The sequence below is a fragment of the Capra hircus genome, chromosome 4, assembly GCF_001704415.2.
Source record: "Capra hircus breed San Clemente chromosome 4, ASM170441v1, whole genome shotgun sequence".
NCBI lineage: Eukaryota > Metazoa > Chordata > Mammalia > Artiodactyla > Bovidae > Capra > Capra hircus.
Genome location: NC_030811.1, coordinates 29,216,302 through 29,237,761, shown reverse-complemented (window position 1 = coordinate 29,237,761; position 21,460 = coordinate 29,216,302). Strand labels below are relative to the sequence as shown.

Here is a 21,460-nt window from a genome sequence, read left to right as displayed (position 1 = left end):
CAAGGCTAGATTTATGGCTCAGGATGTGATCTATCCTGGAGAAGGTTCCGTGTGAGCTTGAGAAAAACATGAAATTCATTGTTTTGGGGTGAAATGTCCTATAGATATAAATTAGGTCTAACTGGTCTAGTGTATCCTTTAAAGTTTGTGTTTCTTTGTTAATTTTCTGTTTAGTTGATCTATCCATAGGTGTGAGTGGAATATTAAAGTCTCAAACTGCCAGAATACAGAAAGGTCACCCCAAACGCAGCAATATGAACAAGATGAAGAGACAGAGGAATACCCAACAGATAAAGGAACAAGATAAATGCCCACCAAACCAAACAAAAGAGGAAGAGATAGGCAATATACCTGATAAAGAATTCCAAATAATGATAGTGAAAATGATCCAAAATCTTGAAATAAAATGAAATCACAGATAAATAGCCTGGAGACAAGGATTTAAAAGATGCAAGAAAGGTTTAACAAGGACCTAGAAGAAATTAAAAAGAGTCAATATATAAAGAATAATGCAATAATGTAAAGTTACTCAGTCGTGTCTGACTCTTTGCCACCCCATGGATTGTAGCCTACCAGGTTCCTCTGTCCATGGGAATTTTCAGGCAAGAGTACTGGAGTGGATTGCCATTTCCTTCTCTAGGGGATCTTCCCAACCCAGGGATCAAACCCAGGTTTCACACACTGTAGACAGACGCTTTACAGTCTAAGCCACCAGGGAATAATGCAATAAATGAGATCAAAAACACTCTGGAGGCAACAAATAGTATAATAATGGAGGCAGAAGATAGGATTAGTGAAGCAGAAGATAGAATGGTAGAAATAAATGAATTAGAGAGGAAAAAAAGAAAAATGAATTTAAAGAAATGAGGACAATTTCAGATACCTCCAGGACAATATGAAACACTCCAATATTCGAATCATAGGAGTCCAGAAGAAGAGGACAAAAAGAAAGACCATGAAAAATACTTGAGGAGATAATAGTTGAAAACTTCCCTAAAATGGGGAAGGAAATAGCCACCCAAGTCTAAGAAACCCAGAGAGTCCCAAACAGGATAAACTCAAGGCAAAACACCCCAAGACATATATTAATCAAATTAACAAAGATCAAACACAAAGAACAAATATTTATAGCAGCAAGGGAAAAACAACAAATACCACACAAGGGGAGTCCCATAAGGATAACAGCTCATCTTTCAATAGAAACCCTTCAGGCCAGGAGGGAATGGCAAGACATACTTAAATTGATGAAAGAAAATAACCTACAGCCCAGATCACTGTACCCAGCAAAGATCTCATTCAAATATGAAGGAGAAATCAAAAGCTTTCCAGACAAGCAAAAGCTGAGAGAATTCAGCACCACCAAACCAGCTCTCCAACAAATGCTAAAGGATCTTCTCTAGACAGGAAACACAGAAAGAGTATATAAACTCGAACCCAAAACAATAAAGTAAATGGCAACGGGATTATACTTATCAATAATTACCTTAAACGTAAACGGGTTGAATGCCTCAACCAAAAGACAAAGACTGGCTGAATGGATACAAAAACAAGACCCCTATATATGTTGTCTACAAGAGACCCACCTCAAAACAAGGGACACCTACAGACTGAAAGTGAAGGGTTGGAAAAAGATATTCCATGCAAATAGAGACCAAAAGAAAGCAGGAGTAGCAATACTTATATCAGATAAAATAGACTTTAAAACAAAGGCTGTGAAAAGAGACAAAGAAGGACACTACATAATGATCAAAGGATCAATCCAAGAAGAAGATATAACAATTATAAGTATATATGCACCCAACATAGGAGCACCGCAATATGTAAGACAAAAGCTAACAGGTATGAAAGGGGAAATTAACAATAAATCATTCTCATTAATGCTTCCCATCTGAGTATCTTTATCTAGTCCTGTTTACCCTTCAGATTCCTGAGACTTCTGCCTACAAAACTCTCTATTACATCGTTTGTTTCTTCCAATTTTCCTACTATTTTTTTCACTCAATCTACTTTTTTAGGGGGGCATGTGGGACTTTAGTTCCCTGACCATGGATCAAACCCACATCCCCCACATTGGAAAACTGAGTGTTAACCACTGGATCATTGCAGATGTCCCCAGCTTCCCTTACTAATTCAATAAAGATTATGTGCCATGCTAAATATTAGAATTAAAAAGATGAGTAAAGCACAGTACCTCCCCTCAAGGTTCTTATAGTCCAATGATGAACACTCTGCTAGCTCAGTTTTATTAGTTCAATAGCTAATTTTTGTACCTCCAAAATTATCATATTTAATGTGCATACAACAGGAAATCTTTTCCAACTGATATTCCACCTGCTATTGATACACGGTCAAACAATTTATCACTAAAACCTAGAATTTCCTGATACAACATTTTAAATGAAAATATATTAAAATAAAATTAATCAAAGGATTTGGGGGCAAGAAGGGCTCTGCCTAGCTCTTTTAGTATAATATTCTCACCTTACTGATGGAAACTGGTGCCTAGAGAGTGAAATAATTTTCTTTGCTCAATAAATATAATTGGGACGTAAACCATATGTGAGGCACTGAGGTAGAAGCTGGAAATAGAGAGATGAATGAGATTCATACTAGACTGTGTAATTAATACATAATTATACAAATAATTGGATTATAATTGCAACAATTGCTATAAGTGAGAAGTAGGAGATGCTGAAAGAGTACAAAACAAGGTGATCAAACCCAGTCTATGCATCCAGGGGCTATTTCTCTCAGCTGGCTCCTAAGTCGCTTCAGTCATGTCTGACTCTGTGTGACTCATGGACTGTAGCCCCCCAGGATCCTCTTTCCATGGGATTCTCCAAAGCAAGAATACTGGGGTGGGTTGCTTCCAGGGGATCTTCCCTAACCAGGGATTGAACCTATATTTCTAATGGTTCATGCTTTGGCAGGCAGGTTCTTTACCACTAGCACCACCTAGGAAAGCTGCTTGTCTCAGAGGGTCTCATTAAAGACGGGACTTCATGTAGAGGAGGCTCGCCCTGGGTCACATGGCCAGTGAGATGCACAACCGGAGCCAAAGTTTCTTAAACCGTGAGTGGCACATCCTCTACTATACATTGGCAAGTTCCCTACTGGTGGTTACTTATTGCCTACTGGCAATGAGATTGTTAGTTAAAGGCTGTCTACTTAGTTTATAAGCTCACCTCTAGCCCTGCCTAGCCAGTCTGCTCATTCTTCAGTGAGAGTGCTGACAATCCATATATGCATATATGTGCATATATCCATATACATACATATATATATGCATATTCATGCATATATATGCATATATGTGTACACATGTCCTTTTTCTCCCACATTTCCCACATTTCCTTAATCAAGCACTTATTGCCACATACCAAAGTTTCCAAATAACTAGAACTTGTTTTTTCAGTTGTTATATATGTTTAGTAACTATTAGGTCCAGAAAAAATGATTATTAATCACATATATTTTGTAATAGATCATAATAGAATTGAGGAAAGGTAGTAAACATATATACATTAAATATTTATATGTGTAATTTTTCCAATTAAAATTTCTTTCAGATAGTGAGGTCTTGCCCCTCTGTACCATACAATGCAATCTATTTAATAAGCTAATTAAGAGATTGTTTTAGATTTAGAACTCTTGTCAGTAACCTATTGGTCACCAAAATACCCATTTTGTCATTGTCTCTCTCCCCTGGTGTATTGTCAACTAACACTATTAGTAGTAGGCTTTGCTAGCAAAGCAAGGGAATTCTGTAAATATTTGCTACCTCTAACTTGTTGGTAGCAAATATTTACAGAATTTGTTATTCCCTTGCTTCTTTGCTACCTCTGACTTGTTGGTAGGGCTTCCCTGGTGGCTCAGAGGTTAAAGCATCTGCCTCCAATGCAAGAGACCCGGGTTTGATCCCTGGGTCGCGAAGATCCCCTGGACAAGGAAATGGCAACCCACTCCAGTATTCTTGCCTGGAGAATTCCATGGACTGAGGAGCCTGGTGGGCTGTAGTCCACGGGGTCACAAAGAGTCAGACACGACTGAGTGACTTTACTTACTTACTTACTTAGCTTGCTGGTAATATTCAGGTAATGTTCATGGTAATAGGCAACACCCTCTGTGCTTTTCAAAAGAGCACAGCTATCTGACGACTGGAATGCTTGTTCCTCTTTATGTTATCAATTACCTTTATTAGTTCCTACAGACCCTCACACACACACACACACACACACACACACACACACACAAATAAAACATACTGTGCCCTCTGTCATTTGTATGGTTGCTTGGGACAAGGAAAAAAATGTGTTTTTATAATTTAATGAGAGGTGATTCTAGAACTAACACATAAGTACTTTGAGAAATATTTGTAAGAATGGGGAGCAGGTAGAGAAAATAAAAGATAAAGGCAGCCAGTTCTTTGATTTCTTAATCCTTGTATTGTTGATACCTCATCTTCAGCAGATTCTCATGCAAAACTGTCCCCGACACTTCCCATCAGATATTTCATTATTTTTAGGATTCCCCATGAGATATTTCATTGACAAATGTTGCTCTCTACTGCTCTGTGGCTGCAGCCTTGTCTTCTCCACCAGCTCCGCCCCTTTCACAGTTTCCACACTCATGTCCACAACCCCTGAGAGCTGCTGCCCACTTGCAGTCATCCATCCATCACGAGAGCTGAGTCAACCAGGCCTGTTCTCCTGATGACTTCACAACTATAGATGCGCCCCTCAGTGACGTGTTCACCTGAGATTACAAACCGGACAGAAAGTACGGTGCATACATTTTATCCCAGCACCTATTCCTGATTAGGGAATAGAAAAGCTTAAAGGGAACTCAAAGATTTGAGGATTTGAGAAGCTTCCTGCAAACTGAACCAATCACATGGCAGAGCAGGGACCTTGTCTCTTTCCCAAGTATAAAGGTTCCCAGGCATCACACTGACTTGTGCTCACTTTTAAATTCTAGATACATAATCCTAGAGGCAGATGCAGGAAAATCCTTCTCAGACGGTGAGTTCAGGGGCTCATTAGCTTGAATGATGACCCCTTTCCCAAGTCCATATTTCTAATCAAAAATGGTTAAGTATCTGGGCAGGTATTCAACAAAGACATATTTTTTTTTAACCTTGGAGATCATTTTTTTCACCTTGGAGATCATTTTTTCTTTCTCCTTTATTCACTGCGTTTATTATTTTTGCCAGTTCTCATGGGTAATCCTCCCTTCCCCCACTTTATGAATATATTCTACTTGGATTTTATGAGCTATCTCAAACCCAATATAGAGAAATAAATTAGCAACTGCTGTAAGTGTAAAGAACATCGTTCAATTCAGGAAGCTTCACAACTAAACTGGATGCACACTGACTCGTTCTCAAAGCACTTTTGAGAACTATAAATGCTTGTTATTTTTTTCATTTTTCCCTCCTTTACTATGTGGTTCCTTGGATCAGGGGAAGACATTATGTATTGTTGCATTATAACCCTACAAATGCCTGACTCATAGGCACACGCTAAATGTCAAACAAACTGAAGGAATGAGGGGACAAATTTAAATGAATTAGTAACTATTAACGTCTCCCCTTTACTGAAGACATAATATGAATCAGGCACTGTGTTTGGACAGTTTTTGGATGATTCTATTCAATTCTTATGATACCATAAGGCAAGCATTACTATCCCCAATTTACAGATGAGAAAACAGCTGCATAGAGACGTTAAGACACTTGGCAAAGGTTACAAATCCCGTAAATGACAGCTGTAATTCAGACTCAAGGTTGTAGAGTTTAAAGCCTGAGCTCTCATTCGGGACAGGGGTCAGCAAAGTATGGTCCACGCTCCTCGTGTCTGCTACCATTTAAGTGAACTTTTATTGCAACAGAACTGCACCCATTTATTTACATGCACTCCTCTTTGGCAGGATACGATGAAAAACTGGAGTACTTGCAAAGAACTGCCTAGCCTGAAAGCCTGGGGTATTTATTACCAGAGTCCTTTAAGAAAAGGAGTGTAATCCTTGCCCTAGGATATACTGAAGGAGCAGGCCACCGTGGTGACAGGAACAGTGGAAGGAAAAGCAAGGACTCTTTCCCAAGTGAGAGATTTGATTTCCATGTACGCTGAATTCGCAGTCTTATCCCACTCTCCACTCCAACACAATCAGGTTACTGTGGGGCTGAAAAACACCCAGGCAAGGTCCTAATTTAAATTCAACCAGCCTGAGGTCAGTATTGGTTTGGTCTATGCAGCCAGCTTATCTCACGCATGTTCCTGCTTCATGCTACAGCTAACTTGGCCCCAGTGAAGTCTCTGTTCAACATGAGAACAGCTGGAGAGCTGAAGCTCCTGTTAATTAATTAGAACTCCAAAGGGCAGAGATGAGGTAATCACATTTCTTCAGCTTTCAATGTGAAGTGTAAAAATATTTCAGAATTTAGGAAGGCTTTCCCTTCTCTTATTTAAGGTGTCTCTCCCTTTTCTACTTCTTCTCTCCCTCCACACATATCTCAGCTCATCATCTATGGGACTTTTCGAATGTCAAGTATGTGATGTGTTTATTTCAGTAAAGTCAATGCTCCTTCCTTAATTAAGCCAAGCATTTAAATATGTTACATATGGGACTTCCCTGAAGGTCTGGTGGTTAAGACGCAGTTCCACAGCAGGGGGCGTGGGTTTGATCCCTGGTTGGAGAACTATGCTATTGTGCCCATATGCTGTGTGCCCCTCCCCAAAATATGTTACATATGATCGATGTTACACAAACAAGATATTTTGACCCAGGCGAGGGCCTAGACACTAGTTGCTTTTGTTGGAAAGACTTATGGTCTTTGGGTGATGGCCAGGTCCTTCTCTCCCATTGCTTTTTTGATCTATGAATGATATGTTAATAGTAGATGAAAGGCCCCTTGGGAGAAAAGAAATTTGGACTGCACTGCCTTTTCTGTGAGATAGTTATTAAAACACTGTTGAGGTTATTAGATAATCCACAAGAAGGCCAGAAGGCAGGAAATCGTAACCTTCGTGAAAGAAGGGATGCGTTTAATTTTTTCACTACTGTGTTCTACATGTCCTAGCATAGTGCCTGGCAGTAAACATCTGTGGATGAAGGGAAGGTAAGCAGGAGGGAGGGAAGGAGGGGGAATGGGAGTGGGGCAATGATGAAGGGAAGGAAGAGACAGAGGAGATCAGAGAGAAAACAGCGTGGATGATCTAGGCTGAGATTCTAAACTTTAGCACCTGATTCTGGGAGGGAGAGCAGATGTAGTCTCAGTGGAAGGTGGCCAATGCTGGAGTTCCTCCTGGTAGATGGGCTCAGCTTGCAAAAAATGGCCTGTTTTGTGTATTATCATGCTTGGTTCCCAGTAATGTTTGCTATGGATTGTTTCTTTCTGACATGATGCTAGGCAAGAATATCATACTCCTCATTTTGATGGATGAGGTTTAGGGAGAGGGCAGACCTCTGCAGCAGGGGCAAAGGAGTCCTTAAGCAATACGCTGAAGTTCTCCGGAGAAGGTGACTTGGTGGTACCCCTGTCTGTAGACCCTGCAGACTTTAACTGCACCACAACTCCCTTCAGGGCAGCAAAAACCGCTAAGTGGTCCAGAGAGCAGTGTCTGAAGAGTCTGACCTGCAGACGTTCTGCTGCTTTCCAGCACATGCAAGCAGATTCATGACAAGAGGGATGGATTTGTGATAAAATGTGACCGATACTGCAGCTTCTCAAGATTATCTGGATAGGGAAAGCATGTTTGTTTTTCTCACTCATTTGGAGACTTGGGAGCCCATGCACTTTGTGTTCTGTGTATTCTGTTAGCCTGACTGTTAGTCACAGATCATTGAAGTCTAAAAGCTCAGCACTTTCTGATTGCACTTCTACACTGTGAGCTCAGTGGCAAACAACGCATGGCCTCTGGACTAATGTGTTGCTAATTCCTTCAGCCCAAAGGTATGTGACAAATCAGCCAGAAATCACTGACTTGTCTTGTCCTCACCAGGATGCCTATCACCCTGCAGTCCCAGTAGCTCATTTCTAGCTGTTTTCATCTCTATACACCTATAGATATAAATATATGTGGCTTCCCAGGTGGCTCCGTGGTAAAGTATCTGCCTGCCAACGCAGAAGATGCAGGAGATGTGGGTTTGATCCCTGGGTCAGGAAGATCCCCTGGAGGAGGAAATGGCAAACCCACCCAAGTATCCCTGCCTGGGAAATCTCATGGACAGAGGAGCCTGGCAGGCTGCAATGCATAGGGTTGCAAAAGAGTCAGACGCTATTGAGTGATGAAGCAAACATGTGCATAAACATACATAGACAGACTTTCACTATGAAATATACAAACAGAAAACCGAACAAAACCGGATCACACGTATTAACGAATTCTGACAAAACAAACATCTGTGTAACCACATGAGTCAGGAGGTGGAGCACTGCTGGCACTTTCAAACAACAGCCCTCCATCCTGAGCACCATCAGGGACCCTTCTGTACTTTTACCCAGTCACGGGTCTCTCCTCTTTTCTAAAGGTAACCAATTTGACTTTTAAGACAATATTTTCCTTGATTACTTATCATTTCCACCTAAATGTGCATTTCTAAACCTCTTCATTTTGCCTGTGTTTTTTTTTTTTTAATTCATGTAAGTAAAATCAAACATCCCTATTTCCCTATTTGAACTTTATATAATGGAAATAGTATATCGGCCTGGCTACTTCTGATTTTGCTTATGAGACTCACCTTCACTGTTACGGCTGTGTGTCATTCATTTATTTTCATGGCTGAATAGTATTTTATTATATAGAGACACTACCATTTGTGTATCTGTGCTAGCATTGATAACGCATGGGTTATTTCTGTTTTGGCTATTATACACATAAATATTCTTTTATCTATAGTGTTAGTCACTCAGTTGTGTCCAATTCTTTACAACTCCATGGACTGTAGCCCACCAGGCTCCTCTGTCCATGGAGTTTCCCAGGTAAGAATACTGGAGTGGATTGCCATTTCCTTCTCCAAGGGATCTTTCCAACCAAGGAATAGAACCTGGGTCTCCTGCATTGCAGGTAGATTTTTTACTGTCTGAGCCACTAAGGAAGCCTTCTTTTGTCTATGTCCTGCTACAAAAGGGTGTGTATTTCCAATGAGTATGTAACTAAGAATTAAATTGGTAGATTGGCCAGCATGAATGTCTTCAAATGTAATACAAAATGCCTATCTGGTTACAGAGTGGTTGATCCAATTATACTCCTGCCAGCAGTGTATGAGAATCCTTGTAGCCTCACATCCTTATCAATACCTGATGGTCTCAGTTTGTTCAAATTTAGCCACTCTCAAATACCCTCCTAACTTATTGCAGTTTTTAACTTGAATATCCTAGATTATTAGTGAAATTTAAAGTCATTTTAACTTTTCTTTTTTTATTTGTGAAGTATATATTCAAATCACATGTTTGTTTGTTTGTTTGTTTGTTTGTTTTCTCCTATTGGGTTGTCTGCCTTTTTCTCACTGATTAGTAGGACATTTTCTTTACAGATATTCCAGAATACATATGAGCAGTTTCTCATATATATATTATAAATGTCTTGTTCCATTCTGTGGCTTGCCTTTTAACTCTGCACTAAATCCAACAGGAGACATATATTAAAGTCTGTGGCAGGTTTTCTTATAAACATATATCCAGGTTACTTTTGAGTATGAAAAAAAAAGAGTTGCCAACTAAACCTATGAGAAATGGGGACTCAAAACAGTCAGGCAAAGGTAAATCTTGAACATATACATTCATATTTTCCAGGATATCAAAGGAGCTTCTATGAATAGAAGGTTGAGAAGGCAATGGCAACCCTCTCCAGTACTCTTGCCTGGAAAATCCCACGGACAGAAGAGCCTGGTAGGCTACAGTCCATGGAGTCCCGAAGAGTCGGACACGATTGAGCAACTTTACTTTCACTTTTCACTTTTATGCATTGGAGAAGGAAATGGCAACCCACTCCAGTGTTCTTGCCTGGAGGATCCCAGGGACGGCAGAGCCTGGTGGGCTGCCATCTATGGGGTCCCACAGAGTCAGACACGACTGAAGTGACTTAGCAGCAGTAGCATGAATAGAAGGAAATAAGAACAAGGCTAAAAAGAATACAATCTAAGTTTCACAGATGATACTTTGGGAGTATATGAGACTGTGAAGAATGAATAATCAGAAAGCAAATAAAGAGAGGTCTGAAAAAAGAAAGGAACAATAGGACAAGAAAGTTGAAGAACAGTCCCTGAAACAGGAAGAAGATTAAATCAAGAGAGTGTCGTGAACCATTTCCAAAGCACAGCATGCCAGATGTGATATTTATTTTTCTGCATCAATTTAAATAGTCAACTTAAATAACCTATGGGGTCCAGTTGTGTGGTCAGATACTGGTCTAGATGTTGTTGTCAGATAATTTTCAATTGTGATCAATGTATAAATCAGTAGACTTTGAGAAAAGCTGATCATGCTTCACGATGTAGGTAGGTCACATCCAATCAGCTGAAGCCATAGGAAGAAACACTGATATTCCCGGAGAAGAATGGAATTCTGTCTGCAGTCTAGCTTTGGACTTCAGACCATAACATCACCTTTTTCATCCTGCCAGGTCTCCACTTGCCGGCCTGCCCTACAGATTTGGGACCTGGCAGCCCTTGAAACATGTGAGTCAATTATTTAAAATATCTCTCTCTACAAATTTATATATCCTATTGGTACTGTTTCCCTGGAGAACCCTGAAAAATACCACAGATGATACAGGGGTCCTAAATATACCCTGGGCAATGTATAGCTGAACAGGAGTGGGAGCATAATTATTGCAGTTAAAATCATGGCAATGTGATGTTTGGACTAATTTCAAAACCAATAAGGATAATGGAAGAAATTATTTAGCAACTGAAGTTATTGAGAAAAATAAGTATTTTAAATGGGAATAAATGATGCCAACAAGAACTGGTGAAAGTGATGTATAAGAATGGAATGGACTTTTAAAGAAAAGCAATTGTCAAGTGAATGGGGGTCTCATGGCAAACAAATACTGTGATTCCTCTCTTGTCCTGTAAATGCAAGAGAGAGCAGTACTCTTGGATGAAGAAAGTTTCCAAGATGAATTGATCATCTATTCAGAGATCAATAAAACCCTAGGTATCACTGAGGAAAGGTAAAATGAGTTTCTAAGATTTAGAAACATATATTCACTTGAAATAAATATTCCTTGTGATTTAAAAAAGAACTAAGGGCAGATGTGTGGTTGTCCTGTGATGAAGAAGAACTGCGCTGGGTAGCCTTGAAAGGGAGTTTTGAAAGTTGTGGACAGAAAATAATGCAGATGGTTGATGAATATTATAAGCAATGGATGGTAATTAACTTGGAGTCAGAGATCTGGGTTTATATTCTACATTCCTCAAATACTCACACACTTACAAACTATGTGACTGGGGTGTGAAGCAGAATTTTCAAAAAGTAACCATAAATGCTCTTTCAATCAGTAAACAATAAAGAAGGTAGAGTTGGAGCCCTCACTTTTCCCAAGGGGTAGAGTTACAGTGCTCTCCCCCTCCTTAGAAAGGGAGTGCATAGTTCCCTGAGTTCTGAGATGCCCAGGTTCTGAGATGCCCAGATTCTGAGAAGCTGGCTTCCTCCCTTGCTGACAACTAAATGCAGACTGCTTGTCATCCAAAAAGTCTATTTCACTGTCTTGACAAGAGACTCATCTCATGACCCCATTAGAAAAGAGCAATGTTCTTCCACTAGAACATTAGCCCACTGCATATCCAGCAGGAAGCTGGTCCTTAGCCACCTCTCTGGGATGCTGAGTCTTCAGCAATGTGTTCCTCTCACTGACATCAGCTTGTAAGATTCTCCAATAAAGCCTGGTCCTTGACCATGTGGTTCTACAGAATTCTCCCTGTGCCCTGTTGCAAAATAGTGACCGAGACAGGTAACAATCACCCTTGGCTTTGTTATTCTTATCTGTAAAATAGGAACTATGCCAGCTACAGTAATGATTTATCATGATAATGGAGCAAGAAAACATATTTAATATACTTAGCATGGGGTCTATTTTATATGGCTAATAGCAGAAAGTTTACTTGTGAGCAGAATAATTAAAACTAAATAGCCGCAATTTCCCAACAGAATGATAAGTCATGGTTCTGGCCTCAAAAAAAAATCACTCACAAGGTAAAAAAATAGAGAGTGACAATTGAGTGTGTGGAGGATGTAATGGGGGTGTGTGGCTGGAAAGGATATTTACAAAAAGGGAGGGACTGGCCAGAAGTATATTGACCTCTGCAAATGTTATCCCACTAACTACTGTAGGTTGTATTTTCACTTATGATCATAATACAGTACTTCTTTCTTTGTGTTTGTATATATACATACAACTTACATGTGTACCAAATAGATGAGCAGAAGTCTCTGAATTATCAGGGGTAAATCTCTTGCTATGTGACAGAACTCTGAGAGGATATATGTATCTACAGGCATTGCTAGATTGATTGAAAAACATTAGGGGAAGTCTGTTTTCCTCTGTTTAAAATGACATAGATAGGGAACTGTGAAGTGGAAGGTCCTCTATAAAGTAGGTTATTATAAAGAAGCTGGGCAGAAAAGTGTTAATCACTCAGTTATGTCTGACTCTTTGCGACCCCATGGACTGTAGCCAGCCAGGCTCCTCTGTCCATGGAATTATTTAGGCAAGAATACTGGAGTGGGTAGCCATTCCCTTCTCCAGGGGATCTTCCTGACTCAGGATCTGAACCCAGGTCTCTCTTATTGCAGGAGCTTTCTTTATGGTCTAAGCCACAAGGGAAAATATCAAAGATAAATTCTAATTGTATAAATAAAGCAGTCAAAGCCAGGGCAAATTTCCATGTTGGAGTTGCTCCTGAATTTATTACTATTGTTAGTAGGTCTGGCCAGAAGAACCAAAACTTCAGTTATGGACAGTATTGGAGAAATGAGACCTCACATGGTCCCACTGAGATTAAGCCTCTGCCTGGAGGGATGGGAATGGGGCACAGAAAGGGAGAAAGGGAGCTTGGGAGCAGGAGAGTAAGCATGGAACCAATCAACTTTATCATGTGCCCTTGTTCATGACTAGCATTAGCTGAATAGGAAGTGCCCCAACCCCCACAGGACTTCCCAGAAAGCCCAAGGAACTCAACTCAGTCAGAATTTAATCCTGTGGACTACTCAGACCATTGGGGTAAATGTAAATAGAACCAAGTGTGATGACAATCTCACTGTAAATGAACTAACATTTGGATCTGAGTGCAAAGGAGTGTGAGAAACTTCTTCTCCATGGCAACTGTGGAGCAAGAGGGAGAAGACAAGGACCCTGGTAATGTGAGGGCGGGAGAAACAGGCTGGGAGGAGAGGAGACCTGAAGTGAGAGGTGGGGACGGAAAAGACCATGTTGCCTGTTCACAAGATAGAGCCAGACTTTCCCTGGGAGAAAGGCCTTGACAGAGGAATGAGAGGGTTAGCAAACAACATCTGTATTTCTAAAGTCCGAAGACATCCCTGAGAACCAGCATTTTAATTTTCACACTACAATCTTTGAAGCTCTGCTGTGTCTGTGTCAAACTCTGTAATAATGGTAGATTTACAGACTTGTTGTAGAAGAAGAGGTAAAGAGAATGGTGATGAAATGCCTCACTGTCGAGTCCCAAAGACCTCTGGTTGTCGACCACCCAGGATAGTGACTGCTAAGGCCACTCTCTATGTCCTTGCTGTCAACACTTGATGACATGTGTTAAAGATGTTGAGAAGGGAGCTGTCTGTCTTCAGAACAAAGCACCACTCCCCACTTGGAAGGTGTGTTCAATATGCCATCCTGAGAAAGAGTGAACTCTTTGAGCAGCACATAATGAAAAAATACTGTGGCCCTGAGCAATAAACTGAGAATATTTCAGAATCTCAGAGACTACACTCATTGCTTCTCCTAACTGCAGAATATAGAATTTTACATTGTCCTAATAACAACAAAGCTGCAATTTTTCTCTTCCCTACCATGGGAGAGTTCCTTACTAACTTCTAATTTAGTTAAGGCTACTTTATCTGCATTATTCTTTCAGGAGTATATTCCTAAAAATGTCAAATCCTGCAGAAGTAAAATAGTCACTTTCCAAAAAGCAATCTTGTCAAACAGATGCAAGATCAGAAAATTCGTAGGTCATACTTCATGGGTGGATTCTTCTCACAGTCTAATGACTGGTTTATTTAACACCCTCATTAAATTATCGCAAAGAAGGGTATTCCTCTTTCCTTGCTCCACTACCCAAACCCTCAACCTAAAAGAGTTGGCTGGAGAAGCAAATAAGTTAATAATTGCCTCAAACTTTACTAAAGTAATTAGATATGACACCTACCCTAAAGGTGCCATATCTAATTAAACTATTGTAATATTAATGCCTATATTATATGCCATTCCATTATACTTCATATTATTGTCATTTGCATAATTTTTATTACATTAAAAGCTTTAATAAAAATCTTCATGCACAAATACTTTTCATTTCAGATTACTTGTTAGAGTAAAATTCTTGGAAGAAGTATTTCTGAATCAAAGGGTAAAAAGAGCATAACTGGGAAGTTATTTTCCAGAAAATTTTCTTTACCTTATAACCTATTTAATCTTTTGCCAACTATATACAAGAGTACTTTCGTTTTTTTGCCTTATCGTCAACCCAAAATATTTTTCCTAAGTCTATTTTCTAAGTCAATAGGTGAAAAATAATGTCTCAAATTACATTTAATCAATCACTTCTAAATCTTAATCATTTTTATAGTCAAGTGTAGTTACTTTTATGAATTGTTTGAATATCTTCTTTGTTGATTGACATTTTAGGATTTTGAGGGAGGTTGTTGGAATGTGTATAACCATTACAATATTCAATATATTAATGTTTTCTTTTATATTTGAAGCAAACATTTCTCTCAGCTATTATCTCTTAACTTTGTTCATAGTGTCTAAACTTTGTATTTAGTTAAATCTACTTTTATTTACCTACGTGATTTTTTTTCCCCTCAGTATTTTTCAGTTTAGAAAAATTTCTCCCCTTCTGTAGATTGTTAGTTGCTCAGTTGTGTCTGAATCTTTGCGACCCCATGGACTGTAGCTGGCCAGGCGCCTCTGTCCGTGGACTTCTCCAGGCAAGAATACTGGAGTGCATAGACAGCCCCTTCTCCAAGGGGATCTTCCCAATCCAGGGATGGAACCTGGGTCTCCTTGATTTCAGGAATATTCTTTATCATCTGAGATATGTACTGTCTACATTTTAACATAATTGATGTATGGTTGGCTTTAACTTATATGCAGAGTACATCATGAGAAACGCTGGACTGGAAGAAGCACAAGCTGGAATCAAGATTGCCGGGAGAAATATCAATAACCTCAGATATGCAGATGACACCACCCTTATGGCAGAATGTGAAGAGCAACTAAAAAGCCTCTTGCTGAAAGTGAAAGAGGAGAGTGGAAAAAGTTGGCTTAAAGCTCAACATTCAGAAAACTAAGATCATGGCATCTGGTCTCATCACTTCATGGAAATAGATGGGGAAAGAGTAGAAACAGTGTCACACTTTATTTTGGGGGGCTCCAAAATCACTGATGGTGACTGCAGCTGTGAAATTAAGACACTTACTCCTTGGAAGAAAAGTTATGACCAACCTAGATAGCATATTGAAAAGCAGAGAGATTACTTTGTCAACAAAGATCCATCTAGTCAAGGCTATGGTTTTTCCAGTGGTCATGTATGGATGTGAGAATTAGACTGTGAAGAAGGCTGAGCACCAAAGAATTGATGCTTTTGAACTGTGGTGTTGGAGAAGACCCTTGAGAGTTCCTTAGACTGCAAGGAGATCCAACCAGTCCATTCTGAAGGAGATCAGTCCTGGGTGTTCTTTGGAAGGAATGATGCTAAAGCTGAAGCTACAGTACTTTGGCACCTCATGTGAAGAGTTGACTCACTGGAAAAGACTTTGATGCTGGGAGGGATTGGGGGCAGGAGGAGAAGGGGACAACAGAGGATGAGATGGCTGGATGGCATCATTGAATCTATGGACGTGAGTTTGAGTGAACTCCGGGAGTTGGTGATGGACAGGGAGGCCTGGAGTGCTGCAATTCATGGGGTCACAAAGAGTTGGACACGACTGAGCGACTGAACTGACCTGAACTGAACTACACATAAGATCATGATCTGATCTCACAGATATTATACTGGTTTATCAGTTCAGTTCAGTTGCTCAGTCATGTCCGACTCTTTGTGACCTCTTTGCGACTCTTTGCAGGGTGGAGTCATCTGCGTATCTGAGGTTATTATTGATATTTCTCCCAGCAATCTTGATTCCAGCATGTGCTTCATCCAGCCCAGTGTTTCTCATGATGTACTCTGCATATAAGTTAAATAAGTACGGTGACAATATACAACCTTGATATACTCCTTTTCCTATTTGGAACCAGTCTGTTGTTCCATGTCCAGTTCTAACTGTTGCTTCCTGAACTGCATACAGATTTCTCAAGAGGCAGGTCAAGTGGTCTGGTATTCCCATCTCTCAGAATATTCCACAGTTTGTTGTGATCTACACAAAGGCTATGCATAATCAATAAAGGTTTATTATTTGAGGTAAATGTTAAACGAGTCTTTTCCAAATAGGAAAAATGCGTTTATATCCCTACTCATTTGTGATACCAATTTTTTTTCCAGAAATTCAGTTCTAGTATATTCCAGGATCTACTTCTGCATAAGCCAGTCTAATCTTATTTTTAAAGTTGCCTACAGATTAAAAAAATAGAACTTGCTTTTTAATTATTGTTAAAATTAAATGAAACTGAAATTTGTTAATGAAATTAGCTAACAAAATTTTCCACCATTGACCAGATATTATAAAAAACATTGAGCTTATCGTGTTTAATGGTGCATAGATTTCCCCAAGCTGGATAGCTGTGAAATAGAGTGTAACCAATGATTTGAGTGTAACTGTGATTAAACTTTCCAATGTTGGAAGACACTTTTAATGGAAGCTATTATCTGTATTTATAGCACTTTCATTTTTTACTTTAGCTGTTTCTTTCTCATTTTTTCCTCCTTTTTTTGCAACTGATTTGCAAAGTATTCCATTAATTGCCTCATAGCTGTCATATCTACGGAAAATTCTTAGCATGCCTTAAAGTAATCAAGAAAGCTCTTGAGTGTTGAAATATACTGTCTTATTTTTAGATTTCTATGTCTCATCCAGGTTCTGCTTAGGCAAACTTAATTAGATTCAATGATGCTGCCATACATTCGCTATTAAATTACAATAATCAGGGTCAGCTGGACCCTTGAGATATGTTTGCCACTCTAGATTCCTTGCCTGGACTAGAAGTCCAGCAATTTCTGTCTAGCTCCAAAGCCAAAGGCATTTCATCTGGCCAGCAATTGTCTCTTGCATTGACAGTGTCACGTATCTAGTGGTCTAAGCTTAAAAATGAGAAACAGAATTTGTGTGATTCTGAGACTGAACTCTAGCTTTTGTCTGTACCCCTGGTCTTGCTTCATGGATCTTCTATGAAAAAGTCATGATGTTCGTTTGTTTATTTTTCAATGCCTGGGTACAAACCAATTGTACTGCTCACCATTCTGAGCAGTGAGTGTAGAAATAGACCCTCCAACATCACAGGTGCAGCCGGACAGCTGTGCCCATGGTGCTGGTTAGTCTGGTGTCTGCAGGGCAGTGACCCCTCTTCCCACCCAGAAACAGTCGTGATTTTTAAGGAACTCTATTCCTACTAGGACTGTCCAGATTGGATTGGGTAAATTTTCCAGGAATTTATACTGCAGGGTAGGGAGGAGAGGGACTGAGGAGTCTGTATTCAAGAATAACAAATTCAGGCTTCCCGGTGGTCCAGGGGTTAAGAATCATCCTACTAACGAAGGGGACACAGGTTTGATACCTGCTCTGAGAAGACCCCACATGGTGCATGGCAACTAAGCCTGCCAGCCACAACTACTAAAGCTCACTTGCCTAGAGCTGCTATCTCCACAAGAGAAACCACTGCAAAGAGACGCCCATGAAGGGCAACAAAGAGTAGCCTCTCCCGCGCCCCCTGCCAGTTCCATGCTCTCTGCAGCTAGGGAAAGTCTGCAGGTAGCAACGAAGTCCCAGCACAGCTAAAACTAAATAAATAAATCTAAAAAAAAAAAAATTCCTAGGCAGATAAGACACATCCTTATCCATCCCAGTACATTTAGTAATATATGAAAATAGTTCTAAAGAAAATCTTGTTTTATTATAAATAAAATAAGAAAAATGATAGCCAGACTGATACCTTCTATTATTGGGAAAATATCTACATTGTGGGGTTCTTTTGGTGGCTCAGATGGTAAAGAATCTGCCTGCAATGTGGGAGACCCAAGTTCAATTCCCGGGTTGGGAAGATCCCCTGAAGAAGGGATTGACTATCCACTCCAGTATTCTTGCCTGGAGAATACCATGGACAGAGGAGCCTGGCGAGCTACAGTCCATGGGTTTGCCAAGGGTCAGGCACGACAGAGTAACTAACGATATGGAGCTTCCCTGGTGGCTCAATGGCAAAGAATCCACCTGCAATGCAGGAAACATACAGGAGATGTGGGCTCAGTTCCTGGGTAGAAGATCCCCTGGAGAAGGAAATGGCAACTCACTTCAGTATTCTTGTCTGGAAAATCCTACAGGGTCACAAAGAGTGTGAGCACGCACGTATGTACCTACTTTGTGCCGAGAACTCTTATCATGCACTAGAAGTAAAGCGTTAAAAGATATAGTCCATGTCCCCAAGATCATAGCATGGCGAGCAGATGAGTAGGACGTAGTATAAGAGCTATGAGACCAAAGTGCCACATGATAGGGAGCGGTCACCCAGCTTAGACTGTAAACGGCTGGGAGACTTCCTGGAGAAGGTGGCCTACAAACTTAATTTTTAAAGGAAGAGAATTTCAGGCAGATGAATCACACATTAGAAGACTTAAGAAACAGCTAGCGCCAAGTCATGTCCGACTCTTGTGACCTGTGGACTGTAGCCTGCCAGGCTCCTCTGTGCATGGGATTTTCCAAGCCAGAATACGGAAGTGGGTTGCCATTTCCTTCTTCAGGGGATCTTTCTGACCCAGGAATCAAACCAACATTGCAGGCAGGTTCTTTACCAACTGAACTACCCGGGAAGCCCTTAAGAATGCTTAAAGCTGTGAGGAAATAGCTCACTTATGGTCCCACAAGTATTGCAGCAAAGGTCTTAACTGGTAAGTGGCAGGAGATGGAAATGGAGGGTTTAATAGGGCCATATGATTAAGGTTTCTGGCTCGCTAGGAATTCTGGATTCTATCCTAGGCTATAGGGAGGCACTAAAGGATTTTACATCATCAATGGAATGATCAGATGTACATTTAAGAACAATTTCTCTGGCTGCAGCCATGCAACTGGAGACGGGTAGGGGGACATACTGAAACAAAAAGAATAGAGGGTGATTATAGCAATTCAGCAAAGAAAAAATTCCTCCCACTTTTGTTGTTTAACACAAATGGAGGTGTTCTAACTTATTTATTTTTTTACTGTTCTTTTAGGAGAGAAGAAACTTGAACATGTCGGTTGTCTGAGGTTAAAGAGGGCTGATGATGGAGGGACGGCTTTGGGAGCAGGAAGGCAGAGAAGCGCAGGGAGAGATGGGGCTGGAGGAAGGAGGGGAAGCTGCGGGCTGATACAGCTGTCAGTAAAGGTCTTCAGAACTGAGCGAGTTTCCACTTAGGAACAAACGGTGTAGGAAAGAGCTTTTATTGTCTGGATAACACATCAGCACATCATCCCTCTGCAGATCATTTCTTTTATCTTTTGAAATGTTTATAACATTTCCTCACAACTTTCTGCATTTTCCCCATCCTTAAATTTAAAGGAATTAGTATGCCGTCTTTATCTCCCGTAATCCCCATTTCCTTTGAGCATCCATCAGCAGTTACTAATGCGAAGCTTCAACAAGAGAAGAACAAAGAAGCATTAAAAACACTGTATGATGCAAATAACAGAAATGGTGTGTAACTGCTGCTCACATCGTTTCAAAAACACTCTTCAATCTTCACGTGGAAATTATACCCAAGGGGCCATGGCTGGATCCTCAAGTTCACCACAGTCTGCACCTTAGAGCAATTTCCACATAAAACAGTTCTTTTATTTTAGTAATAAAATATCTGCTCAAAAAGGTGAAAAATAATGCAAGCAAACGCAGTAAACGTTTGTTATTTGGAGAAGCAAGTTGTTTCTTGGTGCACTACTACTGTGGGAGCTAAGTTCCAGAGGAGGGTACTAATGGAATGGGTTGCGAAACTACTTATGAAACATGCTAAGTATCCAGGCTGTCCAATTAAGGGAATCTCCAAGGCTGGAGCTTCTCTGGTCATCTTTAATTAAGTAATACTCTGGTGAAACCCTCACAATTAATCTATAGAGTTTCTTTTTTTTCCTACAGTAAATGGAAGAGAAAATTTTTAAAGTATATGTAATGGCTTGCTCTTTGTCATAATTTTATTTAGAGGAGTATGTTATGAAGATGGAAATATGATAAAATTTTTTCTATTTTCTTCCATTGAAGGAAAACTAAACAAAAGAACACAAATCTGCATAAAAATTAACAAAAGGGGTGTTTATCTTTTATAGTATTTTATCAATATTTACATTTAATATTATTTTTCAGTCGCATCCATGTCGCCAAGTACTCCAGGCATATCAGGGTATATGTTACTCAATAAACATAAATATATACATAGTAATGCTTTTCTATCTCTGGGATCTGTTTGGGAAGGAAAAGTGTCATATATTGTTTTTCTATACCTGGAATGACTCAGACTTATCTGCCCAATAACACTTTATCCAACTGATGCTTCCTACAACATTCAACCTTACCTGATCAGCTCTTTTTTTTTTTTATTAATGTATTAGGTATTGGCTACCATAAACTAATAGATTAAATAATGAAGGAATGAATTAACTGATCAGTGTGGGCAGATTCCATGAGCTACACATCTTTGTATATATAGGGTCCTTTGGACAGCAAGGAGATCAAAGCAGTCAATCCACACCAAGATGTCCTGATTTCTTAAATCCATATTGGAAGGACTGATGCTGAAGCTGAAGCTCCAATACTTTGCCCACCTGATGCAAAGAGCTGACTCATTAGAAAAGACCCTCTTGCTGGGAAAGATTGAAAGCAGAAGGGGACGACAGAGGATGAGATGGTTGGATGGCATTACTGACTCAACAGACATGAGTTTGAGCAAACTCCAGGAGATGGTGAAGGACAGGGAAGCCTGGCCTGCTGCAGTCCATGGGGTCGCAAAGAGTTGGACATGACTGAGTGACTGAACAATATATCTTTGTGACCCCCAGCGGAGCCTACCATGGTACCAGGAATTTTAGCATGTCAAATAAATA

The 21,460-nt window shown here is 40.0% G+C and overlaps 1 protein-coding gene across 1 annotated transcript in view; it reads right to left on the bottom strand.

Moving 5' to 3' along the window:
* GRM8 (glutamate metabotropic receptor 8) overlaps positions 1-21,460 on the bottom strand; it is an 880,134-nt gene that overhangs the window by 246,325 nt on the left and 612,349 nt on the right. The window lies entirely within an intron of this gene.